Source organism: Sarcophilus harrisii, chromosome 4, assembly GCF_902635505.1.
Source record: "Sarcophilus harrisii chromosome 4, mSarHar1.11, whole genome shotgun sequence".
In the NCBI taxonomy this organism is placed as follows: Eukaryota; Metazoa; Chordata; class Mammalia; order Dasyuromorphia; family Dasyuridae; genus Sarcophilus; species Sarcophilus harrisii.
Genome location: NC_045429.1, coordinates 413168340 through 413185268, shown reverse-complemented (window position 1 = coordinate 413185268; position 16929 = coordinate 413168340). Strand labels below are relative to the sequence as shown.

The following is a 16929-nucleotide window of genomic DNA, read 5'->3' as shown; positions in this document are numbered from 1 at the left end:
CGATTCTTTGCCTTTCACTTCATCCTACCCTTCATCATCATAGCATTAGCTGTTGTCCACCTACTATTCCTCCATGAAACAGGCTCTAACCACCCCTCAGGAATCAACCCAGACTCGGACAAAATCCCATTTCACCCCTACTATACTATTAAAGATGCTCTAGGCTTCATACTCCTCTTTATACTCCTTCTTCTAGCCCTTTTTTCACCAGACTTATTAGGAGATCCAGATAACTTTTCACCTGCCAACCCTCTAAACACGCCACCCCACATCAAACCAGAATACTTCCTATTTGCATATGCTATTCTACCGTTCCATTCCTAACAAACTAGGAGGAGTTCTCGCTTTACTAGCATCTATCCTAATCCTCCTAATCATCCCCCTGCTCCATACTGCTAACCAACGAAGCATGATATTTCTCCCAATCTCCCAAACCCTATTCTGAATCCTCACCACCAATCTAATCACACTCACCTGAATCTGCGGCCAACCTGTGGAGCAGCCATTCATTATTATCGGCCAATTAGCCTCCATGCTCTATTTCTTACTGATTCTTTCCTAATACCTTTTGCAGGGTTATTCGAAAATTATATACTAAAACCTAAATGAAGAGTCCAAGTAATTTAACTAAAATACTGGCCTTGTAAGTCAGCTATGAAGGTAAACCCCTTCCAAGGACCCATCAGGAAGAAGGCATTATGCCCCGCCATCAACGGCCAAAGCCGATATTCTACTTAAACTACTTCCTGCATTAAAAATTTTTATTTATTTTTATCGCAAAATTCAATTTGTATACTATCCCAGTATTAAATTTTTTTTTGCAAATTTTTGCAAATTTTTAATTAAGTAAAAATATATATTCATGTATATACATATATATCAATATATAAAGATATATTTATGTATATAGAGCATACATTTATAGTCCTCTATCATATAATTATATACATATTAATCATATTACTAGATACATTAATATAATATATTGTTAAATATTAATGAATACATGCATATCTTAAACTAATATAACTCATAATAGTACATAATACGTGATATGTATATATTACATAAGACATATAATGTTGGCGTACATAGACATTAACTCCATGGATCGGGATCAACTAAGCTATATTCCTCTAGCAGATCATTACCACTAGGAATACCTTAATCCTCCACTCATGAGAGATCAGCAACCCGCCATCTGAAGACACTAAATCCTTCAGAGCAAGCCCATAATCTGTGGACGAACCTTATTTTCTCTGACTGGCTACTGGTTGCTACTTCAGGCCCATTCGTTCCTATTTCAGCTCAACCATGCTTTTCGTAGAGGCATTTGTGATGGTAACAATGCTGTTTGGCCTCATATCGCGGCATCTCCAGTGATCGTTATGGCATTAGGTAGTTTTTAATTTGGGGGTGGTTTATCATCAGGGCGGGAGCCTGGGGGACGCCATTAAAAGTGCAGACTTACATAACAAGACCAACAACATTTCAACCAGATATCAATTGAGAATGAACATTGGGCACGCGCTTATTTCCATTATGGTGTAGTTTAATGAATGATGATTAGACATTTTATTAGATAAAAACAATAAAGACATGAAATGTTTAGATATTAAGTTGTATACAGAATTATCAATTAATTTACACATATAATCAATGATCGATAGACATATTATTATATTAATAAACCTTACTAGACATGCATTTATATCTCCCCCGCAATATATCACTTTCGACTAGACAATAGGACTAAAAGTGTGTTTATATGGGTGAGTGAGTGTGCGTGTGTGTATGTGTGTGCATGTGTGTATGTGTGTGCGTGTGTGTTTAAAACGAAAATAAAGACAAACGATATCTATAACAGTTTCTTACCACTAAACCCCCCTACCCTCCTTACTAAATTTTATCGCTTCCGTCAAACCCCAAAACCGGATGATAGGCCTTTAGTATGGTAATTAAATACCTTGGAGAAATAGATTCTAAAACACATGTAAGCAGCAACTAGGCCTAACTAAGACCCATACACCACTACTCACTGTTAAACTTCTACTGTTACAGGACATTACAACAAACACCCTAATATCCTATGAATCAAGCATACAACTGCTTTCCAACCCAATCTTAAAATTTTTATGGAAAAAAACAACAAAAAAAATAAAATAAATTTAATACTGACATAGTATACAAACTTTATCAAAAATTTTTGATAAATTTTGAAATTTCTAATAGATTGTTTGTGTAGCTTAACACAAAGCAAAGCACTGAAAATGCTTAGATGGACTTTAATCAGTTCCACAAGCACAAAGGTTTGGTCCTGGCCTTACTGTTAATTTTTATTAGACCTACACATGCAAGTTTCCGCAACCCAGTGAGTATGCCCTTTTAACTTCCATAGAGTCTAAAGGAGCTGGTATCAGGCACACTTACACAAGCAGCCCATGACACCTTGTTTAACCACACTCCCACAGGTTACAGCAGTGACTAACATTGAGCTATAAACGAAAGTTTGACTAAATCATAATAAATAAGGGTTGGTAAATCTCGTGCCAGCCACCGCGGTCATACAATTAACCCAAATTAACAGAAGAACGGCATAAAGGGTGTTTAAGCATAAACCTAACTAAATAAAGTTAAACTCAACGCGCTTGTAATACGCTCTAGTTGATATTAAAATACGCAATAACTTGGCGTGATTTTACTCAATGCTGAAGACACTAAAGCTAAGGTACAAACTGGGATTAGAGACCCCACTATGCTTAGCTGTAAACCTAGGTAATTAAATAACAAAATTACTCACCAGAGAACTACTAGCCACTGCTTAAAACTCAAAGGACTTGGCGGTACCCTAGACCCTCCTAGAGGAGCCTGTTCTATAATCGATAAACCCCGATACACCTCACCCCTTCTCGCTTATCAGTCTATATACCGCCATCGTCAGCTCACCCCAATAGGGTGCCAAAGTGAGCAAAATCATGAAACCATAAAAACGTTAGGTCAAGGTGTAGCATATGAAGGGGGAAGCAATGGGCTACATTTTCTATATTAGAACATAACGGATTGTCTACTGAAATAAAGACATGAAGGAGGATTTAGTAGTAAATTAAGAATAGAGAGCTTAGTTGAAATAGGCAATAGGGTGTGCACACACCACCTGTCACCCTCCTCAATAAAGTAACCTTCAATACCTAATTAGAGTACGTCAAAAAGAGGAGAAAAGTCGTAACATGGTAAGTGTTTCTGGGATTCTGGGAAGATGATGGAGTAAAATGGGAAATGCTATGTTCTCCTAAATTCTCCCACAAACATGATAAAAATCTAGCTGCAGAATTAAAAAAAAAAATTAGGATAAAGCATTTTTTCCCTCTAAAAACAGGGAAGATAAGATCCAACATTCAGGGACTGAGTTTTGGCTTGATGAAGGGAAAAAGATTTCCAGACAAACTGCTGAGTCAATAGACAAAGTCCAGGGGGCAGGTGGTAGTCTCAGTTTTAGGAATATTCATCTCATGGATAGCTGATAGGGAAGATTAAAGAATCTATCCCAGTTACTGAATGCTAGGCATAGGTGCATTAACCAAAGGCAGTCTGGGATTGGGCTATGGCTGTGGGTGAGTAGAAGCAAAAACGTACAAGGTGAGTGTGGTAGCAGAGAGATGGGAACTCTGATAGCTGTAGGCACTTGCAGGGGAGCAAGTCACTGGTTGTGTTTTTCATTTCAGAGTAGAAAAGAAAGCTTAAGTTTGTAGCCTTGGAAGAAACTTCAGGGAGCAAGTTGGCAGTGACTGCATGACTAAGCCCTAGCCATAGCTTAGGGGTGGAGAAGAGTGTCCAAGATCAAGTTTGGGCTCTCAGAGAAAGCCTGGAAAATTTAAAGCCTGATTCATCATCCCCCACATCTCAGGACTAGAACTTGAATATAGAAATAATAATGATAGAAATATAATGATAAGAAAGAACATCATAGATAGCTGCTACGGTGACAGGGAAGAGTTGGATTCATACTCAAAAGAAGGTTGATTATTATTCAGTCTTGTATAAATTTCAAGGTTTTGTTGGAACAGGTATGTAGGAGCTGATTGGTTTTCTTCCTCCTCTTCTTTGGGGTAGAATTATATGTATTTTCTTTTGATTCCCAATGTTCAGGGCACTGTTTTACATACAGCAGGCATTTTATCATTTTTAAAATTCAATTGAAGGGGTACTTTCATTATTACCCAAAGACCTCTAGAGAGGAATAACTTATTACTAAAGGAATCTATTCCACTTTTTAAAAAAGAAAATTTTATTGATGCCCTTTGTTTCTGTATTACAGTCATTTCTAGGGAAAAGAGACAAAAGGGGAATAATTCCTTTATTCTGCATAACAAATTTAACACTGCCTTATAACAATGACAAACAGATAAAAATATAAAAATACCATGACAAAAACTTAGCATGAATGCAAAATGCTATTTTAGTAGTCCTTTTCTACTATGATTATTGAATAATGCTTTATTAGTTATTCTCCTGATATTTCATTGGTTTTTCAGTTTCTCAGTTTGATTTTCTATATATTTTTGCACTTGGTATGTGTAGTAATATCTCAGTTCTACTTATTTCACTTGGCATCAGCTAATAAAAATTTACAGATTTGTGAATTTATTCAATTCATGATTTCTTGATTCAAAGTAATAATATTCAAACAAATTTTTATGCCATAGTATGAAATAAACTATTCCCCAATATATATCCAATTTTTTAGTTGCTTCAAATAATGTTGCTATTCATATTTTAGTATATATTAGATTTTTCTTTCTCTGACATTTTGGTCTCTGATTTACACAGTAGTGATATTAAAGAATGTGTATCAAGAATGTGTTTAAAAAAAAAACAGTGAAATTGAAAACAAAACAGACCTAAAAGAAATAACATGGAGAGGGGCACAGAGAGAAAGGGAGCAGAGAAGGGAAACCGGGCAGAAGAATAGAATTCAATGATGTGTCTCAGTAGCATAATGGGCATGGTACTCAATTCTGTGTGGTTTATGCTTAGTCCTATTTACCCAACTCTTGTTAATCTCCCTTAAGTACCTCAGTAATTCTCTATTGTGTTTATCTTTCCACAGTTCTTCCAATATGGATTAATTCCATCTTTTGTCATCTTTGTGAATTTTTGGCGTGTGAGGTGAAACTTCAAGAGTTGTTTTAATTTGCTTTTCTTTTAATATAATTTATTTGTAGCAAATTTTCATACAATTGCTAGTTGTTTTCAATTTTCTTTTGAGAACTGTTCATACTCTTTTTCTATTCAGGATTACATTCTTGGTTTTATCACTGTCTCTATATTATTGTCTAACATATTTCGTATATCAAACTCTTTTCTGTGAAATTTGATAGTTATTTTTCCCATTTATTTACTTCCTTTCTTATCCTAGAGCATTAATTGTATTTGGATAGAAGCTTTTAAGTATTATATAACCAAAGGAGATTTTAAAAAATTGGCAATTGTCTCAATCCTTTTATAAAGAATTTATTTCCTACACATAAAGATGTGATCTGATTCTTTTATGCTTTTAATAGAATAATAGTAACATTAATATCACATATATATTTTGAATTTTTTTGTGTAATATGGCATAAAATATTGGTTTAGCTAGTAAGTCCCAAGGTTTTTTTGTTATAATAAAACCCACAAAAACAATGGGTTATAATCTTCCCCAGGGCAATTTAATATACACCTTAAAATATTCTTTTAGATTCATTTAATACTTACAATAACTACAAAAATATTTTCCCCAGAGCTCCAAATTAAAATTTATCTTATACATTATAAAATGTGACATTCAATTTATATTTGTGAAAGCTCTAAATAAAAAATTGTAAAACCATACACTGATGATAAATATTTAACATGGGACATAAGGACCAGGAAAACAAAGGAGTTATTGTGGTGCGGCGCAAAAGACAAATGAGAGTAGCAGAATGTGTTTGACCATCTATTAATCAGTTTTTGCTTACATGTCAAAACTTGATAGTGGTTTGGAAACAATTTGATGACAGGTTGTGAACTGCAAAAACACATTTTTTTTTAGTCAGAAACAAAGGCTGATATAATTCATGAACACTAAAAATTATTATATGCATAATTAGATTATTTCTAATTGCCTTAGAAATAAATCTGTAATACTTCAAGCATGCAACATGTTTATTGTCATGAGGAAAATATATTTGTAATATAATTGTACATTCACTGCTGAAGTTAATTTTTTGAGGGGTAATGGTTGGATCATCAAAGAGTTTCATTATTCTAAATCTAATTTCTGTCAGAATATTTTTTCTGTCTTCTCAGTAGTTTTTTTAATCAAGGAATTTGTTCTGAGCAGTCCGTGTTTTCTAGTACATTGAATACAAAGATATTCCGTTCCATTGTTTCAGATTGTCCATGTAATCTATAACATTAATATATTTCTCTATTTTTAACCATTACCAAATAGTTTTGATGATAGTTTTATGTTACAATTTGGAGCATAAGAGTGTAATTACCTTTTTAATCCTTTAAAAATTATTTTCATTGCTTTTGATCTTTTATTTATCAAATGAATTTTGTTAATACTTTACCAAGTTCTGATAGTATTTCTTTATAGAATGATTGTTATAGGATTAAAATTGGCAATCAACATTCATAGTACCATCATTTTTATTATATTGCTAAGACAATTATGAAAATTGTGTACTACAGTTATTCTTCCTTTATTTAAGGAGTATTTTATAATTCAATCTATTTAAAATACATTATGGGCTTTGGTAGATTGGTCCTCATATATTTTATGTATTTTGTAATTATTTTGAAGGGTATTTTCATTTCCATTATTTTTTGAATTTTGATATTATGTCAGAATACTGTTTAATTTTGTGGATTTATTTTCTTGCAAGAAAATACTTTTATTGAAACTATTGTTCCTCAGATGGTTTTTTGTAATGTTCAGGCTACCTTTCTGGAGGTCCTTAGGATAGGCCTTGGTCTTAGCAAGATAGTCATCACCAGGATAATCAGGAATAGAATCTAAAGTCTTTATTCTTGAATCTTGAGTCTGAGACCCTGCTAGTGAGTGAGACACTCATTCTCACACTCTCCTTCATGCAGTCTCTCCTCCACAGTCTATCTGATTGATTCACTCTTGATCTTAGTGGAGGAGTATAGGAGTCAGGAGAGCCACCAGGAGGATAGTCAAAGATAGAACGTCTCATTTCCAGTCCTCTTCAGCCCTTAAATACCCTTTTATAATTACATCATTACATCATAAAGTATATGTATACTAAAGAACCATCATCTCATCAATTTCACTGAGTTAACACCTTGTTATAAGTATCCTTGTTTCAAGTATACTTCACCAGAGTTCTGGCCCTTTACAGTTTTCTCAATAAATCATATCAACAACAAATATCTTTATGTCTTCAATATCGTTCTCTTCTCTTCCTGCTATGATTCCTATGATTTCTATAACTATATCACATAATAGTGGGGATAGTGTGCATCCTTGCTTTACTCTTGTAAAGCTTCCAGTGTTTTCCCATGAAATATCATGTTTGATTTTAGTTTTAGATATGCAGTTTTTAATGTTAAGAGTTTTCTCTATGATATTTTTCACATAAATAATCATTGTACCTTTTCAATGCTTTTTTCTCCCATTGAGATAATGTGTTTTGAGATATTTTTGTCTTTAATGGGATTCATTATGTTATTTTACTAATCTTGAACTATATATCCATTCCTAGTATAAATCCAGCTTGATGGCCATGAACTGGCCATAGTCTGTTTGAAAAGATTCTATTTTAAATTTTTGAACTGTTGTTTGTGTTTGGTTCTCTATGAGTTCTTTATCTTTTCCAGTTTAGATTCTAAGACTAAATTTGTCTCCTAAAAAGAATCTGGTAGTTTGTTTTTTCCCAATTTTTGAAAATAATATGGGTAGCAATGGTTCCAATGATTCTTTGAAAGTTGGATAGAATTTTTAAAAATCCATTATAAATTGCTTTGCACTTCAAGTGACCAACAAGATGAAAGACTAGACATTTTCTCACATCTTCATGATCCCTCAAACCTCTCTAAAATAAAAATTATGCTTCAAAGATAAATCAGTTTAAGTTATGTTCATAGCTGAAGTAACAAAAAAAGATTAAAATGCCATGAACTAATTCCTAATTCATACTCACCCAATGCCCTTTTCCCCATTGTCCATCATGCTGCTGGCAGCAAAGCTGTGCAAATCAATCCATGGTCTTATACTTCAATCTTCATCTACATCCTGCCAGTGCCACAGAAATCCTAAATTTTCTTGTACTATAATAGCTACTGCTGTGTTACTATGCTATGCAGCAATGAGACTTAGGCAGGACAAAAGTCTGGCCTTGTAATAAGGCTCAACTCTATACTTGCACCTCCACCTCCAGGGCCATGGACACCCAAACTCCAAATGGCAAAAATTTGTCCTAGTTACAGTATTAATATTTTGACACCTCTATATGCAGATAAAATAAAGAATAGAGGGAATGGGTCAGAACATAGTATGAAGGGTTTGTAGCACTTCATTAACCATAAAAAAATGTGTCTAGCATCCATTTGAATCACTTTTGTCTTCTGAGAAATCACTTGGGAGCAGTGATCTAGGCTGGGAACCACAAATTACCCAGCATGGGAGAAGGACGACATACTTGGAGAGTCAATCTCTAGGGAAACCAACATCAAGGGGATAGGTGAGCAACAGAAAGAAACAAAAATTACCAAAGATTTTAAGAGGATGAAATATCAAACATTTTGAGCATAAGCAGAATTAAAGACATTAATAGAAGAAATTGTTATCCAAATCCAGTCATCAATGAATAAATACTGCCAAATAAAAGAAAATGATTCAACTCTTAACATATTTTGAAGAGAGCATGGCACCATAGCATTATGTTCTTGAGTGGTTTAAAAGAGAAATGTAAATGATAGCAATTTATAGCCTACACAGCAGAGATAATAGGTACGGTAGAAAAACTTGAACCTGGCGGGAAGTCTCAGAAGACATAAAATAGAGGACAAGTAATTGAGAATGCAATACACAAAAGTGAATAATCTGGAAGAGATAGAAAAAGCCATAGCATTAACAGAAAGTATGCTTTTCACACAAAACATTATCTTGAAGATAAGGATTTATAGAAATTATAGGTCTTCTGGAATGACACAACAAATAAAAAAAACTTGTAAAATCATAAAAAAATCAGTTCAAGAAAGCTGCCCAAAACATCTGGAGCCCAGAAATCAAAGTTTCATTTGAAAAATTTGTAAATTACATCCAGAAGGGAAAAAAAAACCAAAACCTTATTTAGCAAATTTCAAAAAAGCTACTGCAAAAAAATTCCATTGAAAAGCAATTATATAAGTGATCAAGAGAAAGATCTTCAAATGAAAAGGAAAAGAAATTTGAATAATATACTATTATATATTCATCAAAAAATTCAAGAGGAAATTAGAACATGTTTCAAAATGCAGTGGTATTCAAGATACAATCCAAGGTGATCCAATCTGTAAATATGAACTATAATTGAAAAAAAAGATGGAATTCAGTAACAAAAAATTAGCCAAGACATTTTAAGGAAGCAAATCATACCTAAAGAAATTATTAACAATTCAATGAATTGAGAAAAGGTTTAAAGAAACCTTGAACAGTAAGAAATGAAAAAATATCTAAACAATGTAGAAATCCCCAAATTAAGGAAATCATTAAAACTGAAAACCAAAAGAGATTTTTGGAATATAATAAAATACATTAACAGCTTAATCAACTTTTAGAGGAAAACCAAATTGAATATCAAAAATGAAAAACTTTCAATTAAAGAAAAGAAAGGAAATAAACTATTTTTCTAATTAGATGCTAACCAAACTAATACCACAAAATAGATGAATATACAAAAAATTAAAAATAAATTAACAGAATGAATCCAATAGTTCAAGAAACAGAAATTGAACAAATCTTACCATATCTACCTCTATTTAATAAACTTCAATAATTCCTTATTACCATCAGTATCACATATCAAACCATCTATTTGGTTTTTTAAACCCTTAATAATCTGTCCTCTTCCAACTTTTCAACCCTTCTTACACTTCACAACCCTCCATATATTCTGCAGTACGTTGACACTGGTCCACTTGTTATTCCTCCCACTTTAGACTCCATCTCTCAACTCCTTGCATAAGCCCTGGATGTCCTCCATGTGTAGAACTCTTTTCTCATTTCTACCTTTTGCATTGGATTTTGTGGCTTTGATGCCTGAAAAGTTTACTTGTTCTTGGAAAGAGAGGAATTGGAACTCTTGGGGGCATTTGGCACACGAAGCAGTGAGATAACATGGACATAGGGAGATTTGCACATAAATGTAGGTAGTAGAAAGATAAGCAAAATGGGATACAAATCAGTAGGAGGGTGAAGATGCTATACCATAGGGCAGTGTCTTTTCTGACACCTGCAATAATAGATATTGTTCTGAAAGTAAGTCACAATGGAAAATGGGAATCCATAGATTAATCCATAGAGTCTGTCACTACAAGGCAGTGACAGAAAACACCTAGACAGCAGAGCCTAGAAAACCTTGGAAGTTTTGATTGTATGAAGAATGCAGAGAAAAGAGGGAGGGAGAGTTCAGATGATTATAGGGGATATGAATTAGAAACTGGATCTATAGTAGATGTAGATAGATCAAGAATGAAAAAAAAATTGGAAAAGAAAAACAAATGAAATAAAAAACTTTAAATAGGACTAACTCAAGAGGAATAGAGAAAATGTGAATCTATCTAAATGAGAGGAAAGAGTGAGGAGGAAAGAAATATAACAGATAAAAGAAGAGTGCAACTTAAAAAACTAAAGGGAAAGGGATAAAAAAGAAGAGGGGAACACAGAGAAGGGTAGAGGATATGAGAACAAGGCCACCTTAAAGATTAAAGTAATGGAAGAAAGATAATACAATGTTTATAGCAGAAGGAGGGGACATAACCTGCGGGGAAAAACCAATTTTAGAGATCAATGGAAAAAAATATAAACCAGATTCTTAGAATTTTAAACATGAATGGAGTAAATAACTCAATAATATGAAAATGAGTAACAAATTGGGTAAGAAAACAAAATCCTACAATCTGTTTTTTACCAAAAAAAAAAAAAATTAAAAACAAATGGATACACAAAAACAGAAGGAATAAAAAAAATTATGCATCAAGTGAATAAAAAAGGCAGATGTTGCCATTTTGCTACTAGATAAAGCAAAACCAAACATTCAAAAAATAAAAACAGATAAATAAACTATATTTATTCTAAAAGGAACCAGGGACAACAAAATATCAATAATAAATTTATTTGTTTGAAATGCTTTAACATCTAGATTCTTAAAGGAAACATCTAAGCTTCCCGAAGCCATAGTGACAGGAGACTTAATATCCCCCTATTAGTTTAAGATAAGTCAAAAAGATAAACAAAAGGGAAATAATGGAAGTGAACACATTTCTGAAGAAGCTAAAGTTAAAAGATTTATGACATCTTCTAAATGGGTCAACAAAAGAAAATACATTTCTCTATAACACAAAGAACTCTTACAAAAACTATGTCTGAGGGCACAGAAATAATGCAAATAAATGTAAACAGGCAGGACTAGATAATATATTTTTTGTATAACAATGCAATAAGAATAGAATTTGGCTCTGGGACCACAAACAAAAACTACAGGCCTAACAATTAAATTTTAAATAATGGAGCGGGTCATTTCAATTGCTCCCTCATCATGTCCTGGAATTACTGGCTTTGTTCAAGATCCACCTCAAATTCCTCTTTAAGATTTTCCTCATATCCCCATTTATTATTATCTTCTCTTCTAAGGTTACAGTTTTATTTTTATTTATTTTTTTTTTTTGCTGAGGCAATTGAGGTTAAGTGATTTGCCCAGGATCACACAGCCAGGAAGAGTTAAGTATATGAGGCCAGATTTGAACTCAGGTTCTCCTGACTTCAGGGCTGGTGCTCTATCCACTACACCAACTAGCTGCCATGGTTGTTTTTTAAAATTTACTTATGTATGGATCTATTTTTTAAAAACGCCATCCATTCTGTGAGAATGTAAGCTCCTTGAGTATAAGAACTATTTCACTTTTATCGGGAATAATGCATAATTAATAAATGGGTTTTGATTCATTGATTAGTTGATAATATTGATTTGAATATAGTTCACAGTTCAAGAATAACTCACTTACATGACCTTTATATTCCAGCCAGTAATTTATATTACAAGTTAATTACTGATCTTGACATTTCAAAACCTCTCTGCTTTCATTAAGACTTTCCCCCATAATTAGAATGCATATTCTCCTTATCATTGCTCTTCAGACTTTTAAGTTTCTTTTCTTTTTTTCCCTTTTTTTTTTGAATTTTAAGAACTGGCTGATTTAATTGCTCAGAGACTGACAATAATCTTTCTTTTTCCCCATCTGTAATAGCTTTTTATTTTTCCAAATACATGCAAAGATAGTTTTTAACATTCACCTTTGCAAAACCTTGTTTCTAATTTTTCTCCCTTCTTTCTCCTCTTCCCCTTCCCCTAGATAGCAAGCATTGCACTATAGGTTAGATGCAGTTCTTCTAAATATATTTCCATATTCATCATGCCATTCAAGAAAAATCAGATCAAAAGGGACAGAAAAGAAAAACATGAGAAAGGGAAAAAAAGCAAACACCACCAAAAAAAAGGTGAAAATACTATGCTTTGATTCATATTCAGTCTTCATCTGTCTTTGGATGTAGATGGTTCTCTCCATCACAAGTCTATTGATATTGGTCTGAATTACCTCATTGTTGAAAAGAGCCATGACCATTGTAGCTGATCATCATGTAATCTTGTGGTTGCTGTGTACAATGTTCTTTTGGTTCTACTCACTTTGCTTAGCATCAGTTTATGTAAGTCTTTCCAGACTTTTCTGAAATCAGCCTTCTTGTCATTTCTTATAGAAAAATAATATTGCATTATATTCATATACCATAACTTATTTAGTCATTCCCCAACTGATGTGCATTCACTCAATTTTCAGTTCTTTGCCACTACAAAAATCTTTGCACATGTGGATCCTTTTCCCCTTTTTATGATCTCTTCAGGATACAGATCCAGTAGAGACACTTCTGGATCAGAGTGTGCAGTTTGACAGCTCCTGGGTCATAGTTCCAAGTTGCTTTCCAGAATTGTTGTATCAGCTTACAATTCCAGTAACAAGGCATTAGTGTCCCGGTTTTCCCACATTCCTGCCAACATTTATCATTATCTTTTCCTGTCATCTTAGCCAATCTGAGTGGTGTGAAGTGGTACCTCAAAGTTATATTAATTTTCATTTTTCTAATCAATAGTGATTTAGAACATTTTTCATATGATTAGAAATGACTTTAATTTCATCATATGAAAATTGTTCATATCCTTTGACCATTTATCAACTGGGGAATGGCTTGTATTCTTATAAATTTGAGTAAATTCTCTATATATTTTAGAAGGATGGCCTTTATCAGACACAATGTAAATTCTTCCACCACCACCCCTCCACACACAAAATTTTCTGCTTCCCTTCTAAGCTTGGCTGCATTGGTTTTATTCAAAACCTTTTAAATTTAGTATAATCAAAATTATCCATTTTGCATTTCGTAATGTTCTCTAGTTCTTCTTTGGCCATAAATTCCTCCATTATTCCACCAATCTGAGAAGTAGAATATCCCATGTTCTCTTAATTTGTTTATAGTATTATTCTTTAACAGACTCTCAAGTTTCAATAAAAGTATCACTAGTTTTATTTGAAATTTCCCAACCCTCTAAAGTAGCATCTCTCTTTTCCTCTTCATGGTATATAGTAGTAAAACATTGAGTGGTGTCATAACATAACTTCAAATCCTACTTCTGCTTCTGATATCTGTGTAATGTTGGGCAAATCAATTAGCTTCCATGGATTTCAGTTTTTCTTATCAGTGGAATGAAAGTTTAATTTTATGTCTTGAAGTTCCTTCTAGGTCTACATCTGTGCTCCTATGACATTAATTAAATTATCCTGTATTTTAATTATCTGTTTATCTCATCTCTCTCAATAGAATGTAAGCTCTTTAAACTTAGAGATTGTTTTATGTTGTCTTTATATTTCCCAGTGTCTAACATAGTATCTAGCACATGTGGTAGGCACTGAATATTTGTTCAATTAAATTGGGGGTGGGAGTGAAAGCCTCCACTTTATTGGATATATCATCCACAGAGAATTTATAGAAAGGTAAAGATAAGAATGGCATAGAATAAGAGTTCATGAATGGATTGATTAGCACCATTACAGGGAATTCAAACATCAATGATAACAGGCATCTATTGAAAAATAAGTTCCACTAGTGTCCAGAGCATCTCTCTGCATAATAAATACTTTGGAAATATTTGCTAGTTTGAATTGAATTAAGTTGACCCTATGGGATGGTATTGTTTCTGAGAATGTGTCCATTCCTATATCTGGAGTCAGCCAATTAGTAAATCAACCAGCCAGGTCTTTAGTGACCTAGAATATACAAATTAATTTATTATAAATTTACACTTAGGAATTTTATAGCTTAATAGGAATGAAAACACCTATATGCATATTATCAAGAAATAAGTGCATACAGTTGTTTTCAAAAAATATTTGGGAAGGTTTAAACATCGATTATGCTAGTAGATTGATTGAGAGATTGGTAAGGTCAATGATAAGGAACATTTTCTGAGAGAAAAGTTTGCTATTCCTATTTAATGGGGTTGTTTTGTTTATTTTTGGGCAAAGGCTTTAGTCAGTTTTCAATGAAATAACCATCTTTTCCTTAGAGACATGAATTGACAACTACTTAATCACATTCAATGAAATGCCCATTATCAAGATTAATGATTAAAAATGTGGAAGATCATCCTGGGAATATGACTTGTTCTGGAACATGAAACTGTCATCCTTCTGATAAGTGCTGAAGAAATCATAGTATATATTGCCATGAATACAACTTTGCATACTCACAGGATAGACTGAGTCTGACAGGAGGGATCATATGGAATTCTTTTATATAAAAAAAAGCATTTTTAATGATCTATATTTCCTCATGTACTCCCTTTGGAATCCACACAATAATGGATTGAGAGAAGGGACTTTTATTTCCATGCAGTTTTGTTTGGAAGCTCTATTAGCCTTCTAGGGAGTGAGCTTGTTGATATTTTTGTACTTATTAAAAATAAGTACCAGTCCATTTCCTTAATAATACCAGTTGAACTGAAACAAATCCGTATTCCCTTGATATTTAACATACAACCCTTAATGAAGACTCTTGGGCTTCCATGTGAGGATAAACAAAAAGAAGTTTGACACTTTTTAACAATACCCCCTGGAATTCATTGTAATTAACTGCCAAATTATATACCTCTATGTCCTTTGCCCATTCTTCCCTACTTCCCTACTTAGCTTTAAAAGACAATTAAATAGTAAGTTATGCCTTGATTTGGATTTACCAGAATTAAGGGAAGGAAACTTTGTTTTCTCTCCCATCTTCCATTTGTGCATAGGAATTGGAAAGTTTATTCATTTCTGAGTTATGCTACTTGTGGACAGAAGAAAAAAAGCTATTGACTTCAGAGCCAAGACAATTGTCCCAGAATAAAGCTTTTCTAGGAGATAGCTTTAGAGCAAAGTATCATTTTAATTTCAAGCAATTCAAGCTAAGATCATAGGATACAGAGCTGGAAGAGAGCTCAGAATTCACCTAGTTTTAAACTTGCTTTATATTTTCAGAGTTTAGCACAATTTCTACCACATAGTGCTTAATGTTTGTTGACTAAGAGCTAAGACCAGTGTGTTCATTATAAATGAGGAAACTGAGGTCCAGAAAGTTTAAACAATTTACTCAAAGATCACTAATTAGAGATATCAATGTTAGGGTCAAAGTCAGATTGTATGACTCCAAATCCAGTTTTCTTTCCACTATCCCAGGGATTCTCAAAATTTTTCAAGCATGAGAACTATTTTTAAAAATAGAACGACAACTCCTAAATGGTTGTAGTTTTATAGTTAATATGCATTCACTGAGAAATTATATAATGCCAACCTGTATTGATGGAGTTCCTTTAAAAGCAATCTAATAACATCAAATAGTAACAAAATCACATATCTAGTTACATCCCTATCCTTTGTATACCCCTATATAAGAGAGTGATCCTTAAAAATGTGGTACCCAATTCAGAAAAAGGGATCCAGTCCTAAAGAATTAAATCAGTTGTAAAAGATTTGGCTATATCAGATGATTTTCTTTATGAAAAATGAATTAGTTCCTTCAATAAATTTAAAAAGCAATGATGAAGTAGGAAAAAAATTAAAGTCTTGCTTCAGTATTAACTTTTTTTAATTTAATAGCCTTTTATTTACAGGATATATGCATGGGTAACTTTACAGCATTAACAATTGCCAAACCTCTTGCTCCAATTTTTTTACCTCTTATCCCCCCACCCCCCCCCGAGATGACAGGATGACCAGTAGATGTTAAATACATTAAAATATAAATTAGATACACAATAAGTATACATGATCAAAACGTTATTTTGCTGTACAAAAAGAATCAGACTCTGAAATATTGTACAATTAGCTTGTGAAGGAAATCAAAAGCATATGTGCATAAATATAGGGATTGGGAATTCAATGTAATGGTTTTAGTCATCTCCCAGAGTTCTTTTTATGGGCATAGCTGGTTCAGTTCATTACTGTTCCATTGGAAATGATTTGGTTGATCTTGTTGCTGAGGATGGCCTGGTCCATCAGAACTGGTCATCATATAGTATTGTTGTTGAAGTATATAATGATCTCCTGGTCCTGCTCATTTCACTCAGCATCAGTTCATGTAAGTCTCTC

The 16929-nt window shown here is 33.1% G+C and overlaps 1 long non-coding RNA gene across 1 annotated transcript; it reads right to left on the bottom strand.

Annotated features, from left to right (window-relative positions):
* Positions 1-2346: 2346 nt before the first annotated feature.
* Positions 2347-16585, bottom strand: LOC116423406. The gene is made up of 3 exons (XR_004234007.1): positions 16572-16585; positions 15481-15484; positions 2347-2389 (listed from the first exon to the last, which is right to left on the bottom strand). It is a non-coding gene; the product is annotated as an uncharacterized LOC116423406 (long non-coding RNA).
* Positions 16586-16929: the final 344 nt, after the last annotated feature.